The following is a 4,761-nucleotide window of genomic DNA, read 5'->3' on the forward strand; positions in this document are numbered from 1 at the left end:
CAATCAATCAATTTGGTCAACTACACATTCATAACTTTCAACAAACAGTTGCATTCACTGTATTCAGTTTACTCAAAGCGTAAATCATATAACTTTCATATCATGCCTGAGATTTGAATGTTAACGCATATGAGATTTAGGCAGTACTACATGCCAACCAGTAAGTGTCTTACCTGACACCAGTGTCAAAATATGTCAATGGAAGTAGGGAAACAATGTGCTAGTTATATTGTACTAGACCATACCCGGTCGACGCATCCTTGGGGGGATATGCGCACATGATCTGGCAACCCGGGAGGCGACATTCTTTCACACATAAACGCTAATAAGAAGCTGAGATTTGATGAAATTGAAAAACGGGCTTCACAGTTAAGTTCAGATGGTAATGGTCAATGGCTGTGTGCAAAATCAGAGCAATTGCTCCAGCCACTGAGGAGAACCGGCTTCACCACTACAGACAGCTTCACCAGGACAGAGGTTACTAGAATTATAGTAGGATTAACATACTCTACGATACAGAACGGTTAAAATAACTTTTTGTTCATTGATATGATTCTGGATTGCAGCTTTAAAAGGACTACAACAGACAAACTAGATTTTCCATTACTGCTCTATATAGTTCAGACATGTCCAAAGTCCAGCACGGGGGCCAGTCGTGGCACGAGGGCAAATTTTAAATGGTCTGCGGCTTCCGTCCGAAAATATATTATTCATGGCACACTAGTAGTCATGTCAAATTCATACATTGAAGTGTCTGAGTATTTTGAAATGAACCTGGGCAGCTATTTCTCAGTAGAATTTGTAAGGGTTCCTACGGTATACTACTTGTTCCTTATGTCATCTCATTCTCAAATTGTGAAAGAAAGGCCATTTGTATTTTATTCTATTATGATTTTCATAGAGACCTTTTCACACCGATCATATTTGGCTACAGCCAAATGTAGTGCAAGAAATGTTTTGGTTTCCTTAACAGCACAGATAAGTACATTGGCTACACTGCCAACAAAATACTATATATTGATATTACACTGTAGTTTAATAAAAAAATGTGTGAAATTATTCATTTGTATGTGACTTTGTTATGGTCCAAATGTACATTATGAAAGGAGATGCAGTTGGCCCTACGGTATTTTCATATTTTCAAAAATGTCTCCCGTTGAAAAACCTGATACCCCTGATATAGTGTGATGATTACAGAGCATGTGCACAGTCTCTGTGACACTCCCGTTCTGTTCTTTCTTTTTTTACTCGTGGTCATATTTCAGAAAATATATGAGGTCTGAAAATGAGGTTAGTAATGCTGCCTGCAAGCAACACTTATGACAGTTTGTGTGTTACTTTGTGTGTGCTGCTCTGTATGTGTGTTCCTTCTTTTCATGGTGCTCATATAGAATCCAGGGAGTAGAACGCATGCATCAGCCCATGTTTGCGCACATGTGACATGTATATGTTTTGTGTATGTGTGTGCGCTGGTCCAGTTGACAACTGGTGTATCACATCCAATTTGAGGACATGCATGTTGCTGCGTGTGCGTGTGTGTGCGTGCGTGGGTACTGTATGCCTTTGTGTTACTGTGTTCCAGGGCAACATGCCAGCACTACTCTATATCAGACTCCACCAGTACAAACACAGCTACTGACAGAGGAGAGGGAGAAGGGAAGGGAAGAGGAGACAGGACGACAGACTGGGAAGGGAGGAAAGGATAAGAGTGGAGACGAGGTCAGGGGAAACGAAGCGAGAGGAGTGGGAAGGAGAGATCAGGACAAGAGTTGAGAGCAGAGGGTCGATTTACTTTATGACCACGAGACAATAAGCTGTGAAAACATGTTAATTTAACTCTGAGAGTGTACGAATGTAACCAAATGGACCCGTAAAGGTTACATTTGTACACTCTTTGAGTTACAAACGGATGAATTAACACTGAGGATTTGACTGTGTAGCCTGTTGGTTCCATGTTCAAAGTGTATGACTATTGTGGCTGGGAGAAACATGATGGACGCTCTGTGTTATGTAAAACATCACTGGGTAATTCAGCTGCACTGCCTCGAAAACCTACACCGTGGCCCTGAAAAGAAATAAAAGATAAATAAATCGAAGCAGAGTTTCAAGCTCTCACTATCAAAATTCCAACCACATCCCCGGACCTTGAGAACACATCAAAATTCAACCGGTTTCAAGGATTTGAGGCACCAGTGGGAGCTCTGTGCACACGTGTGTGTGTGTGTGTGTGTGTGTGTGTGTGTGTGTGTGTGTGTGTGTGTGTGTGTGTGTGTGTGTGTGTGTGTGTGTGTGTGTGTGTGTGTGTGTGTGTGTGTGTGTGTGTGTGTGTGTGTGTGTGTGTGTGTGTGTGTGTGTGTGTGTGTGTGTGTGTGTGCGCGCGCGCGTGTGTGTGTGTGTTGAAGAGAGGCTGTCCAAATCTAGGTCAGTCTGAGAGACAGACAGTGACTGGAGAGAGCGTGAGAGAGAGAGAGAGCGAGGAGGGAGAAAGTGACAAAGTGAGAGAGGGAGTGAGCAGGAGACAGGAGAAAAAGGAAGTATGTTAAAGATGGAGACAGCACAGGGTGAATGACAGTTATGTGGGAAATGAAGGGAAAGAAGGGAAATAAAAGACAGAGACAGACAGACAGACAGTAGACTACTGTGTAGAAGATATCTTTCACACACTCTCACAATAGACCCATTTCACAGTAGACATTTTGACAGGTGAAGAGGAAGGTACCGTACAGTAATAATATTAATTGTGGGTATGTTTCATTTGGGTGTTACTGTGTGCCAGCATAATCAGCTCCTGTAACACCTAAATGAAAAACTCACAATTAACATTATTACATGCTGCTTTATTTATCCGTCAAAATCGCTGCTGTGAAAAATGTCCATTTAGCAGTTATACTGGTTTCTGTTTTAGTCAATTTGGATTGGAGTGTATAACTTGTTAGTCATTTTTACTTTTTTATTAACTTAAAGGGCAAGACCACTTTGGCAGAGGTTTGGTTTGTGTAGTTACCTTGCCATGATGCAACTCCAAAGGTGGGCAAGAAATACAAAATAATTTCTCCATTGACAAGAAATTGATAATTCAAAATATGCTCCTCATTGACTTACATTGTATGGCAAAACCACTGTGGAGGAGCTCTCTTATCTCGTAAACGAACGCAACAACGCTGATTCAGACAATATAGAACAACTGATTTTACAATTGGAAGGTCCGGATCCAGTTCGGGTTTTCTTCCTAATAAAAATAGCAAAATCAATAGGAAGTTGACATTTTTATTTAGAAAACAAACAGTACTGGGTTTGGTGATGTTCTATATTGTCAGAACCAACTTTGTTTGCGCTCGTTTACGGGCTTAAAAGCACAGGATAAACATTTGTCAATAGAAGAGCAGATAGACCAACTACAGTTGTGTTAATTATATGGCATTACATACTCTATCACACAGATTGGTCAAATGTTTTATCCACTAAAAGTTGTGGTTTACATCTTTACGTAAGTTAAATTGAGGGACGTGCATTCAGGCGGCACCACCACCGCAGAAGCCTGGGTTTGGTAGCTGTGCCTCTGGCATGCCTGGGTGCTCCAGTGTTCATGGGTGGTAAACCAGCAGGTGTGTCCTGCACTAGCGCCTCCTACTGGCTTGTTTGGGCACTTCAGCAGGGAGGGAATTTGGGAGAGACAGTGAACCCTAGCATGCGTTAGGCTCTCCTGGGTGAAAGTCCAAATCAAAACAAGCACCTGGCAAGAAGGGGAGGCACATAGTTGTTTACACCCTCCCCAGGGCAACAGTGGAGATTGTCCGTCAGGCAGAAGGGAATAGAGTGCTACAGGGATGATGTATTTTTGTAGGCCAACCCAGAAATGACCTCTGCCATGGAGAGGGGGTTCCAATGAAACTTTTTAGTTTGGGATAAATTAAGAAAATGAGCCCAGTAGTAAACAAAGGCTTATGATATTCATGCATTCTGTTCAAAAATGGAATCTCCACAAAACAACATTTTTTTGTCTTGATTTTTTAACCACACACAATTGACATTTAAGTTGAATATACCACATACAGTGTCAGCTTCAAAATCCACAGCTGAAATAAAGTATTAATGGTTGTAATGTACAGTATATTAAACAAGTGAAATTCTCTTAGGCTTATGTTAAAGGGATAGTTCACCCCCAAAATGACTTATAATTTGATTACCGGCAGCGGTTCCGGTAGGAGACACAAAGAGTCTCCATTGTGTCTCCTACCGGAACCATTGCCTACCGGTCCGCTGGTCATGAAATTATTGGCTTAGGAATGCGACAAAAACTAAAAAATATCCATGAATTCAAGTCTCCATGGGGTGACTAATCGATAGAAAAAAATATTTGTTTTTCTGTATTAATCAAAAAGCCTGTTAAAACATTTGAACACATTGCAGGACTGTACTGGCAATGTCTGGGATGAATTGTGAGAAGGGGGGGGGGGGTAAATTGAAATACTGTAAATGAGTCAGAGAGAGACGGACAAAGGAATTGGAAAGGGTGGGAGAGAGACCTAGAAGTGGATAAAAAAAAAAGATATGGTCCTCAGCCTTCAGTTCATTTACATGAGTTTTTGATCTGGAACATTATCTCCAGTTTCTGCCACAGCTCACTAGTCCAGGCCTATAACTCCCCCATGTGGTCATAGTTTGATTAAGCATTGTAAAGAATAAATGTGTGTATCCTGGCTAAATTTAAGTGGCAGGATATTTCTCATAAAACTAGCAGAAAAGAAATCGGACAGAGAA

Source organism: Gymnoscopelus microlampas (genome assembly GCF_963454915.1).
Source record: "Gymnoscopelus microlampas genome assembly, chromosome: 18".
Lineage (NCBI taxonomy): Eukaryota > Metazoa > Chordata > Actinopteri > Myctophiformes > Myctophidae > Gymnoscopelus > Gymnoscopelus microlampas.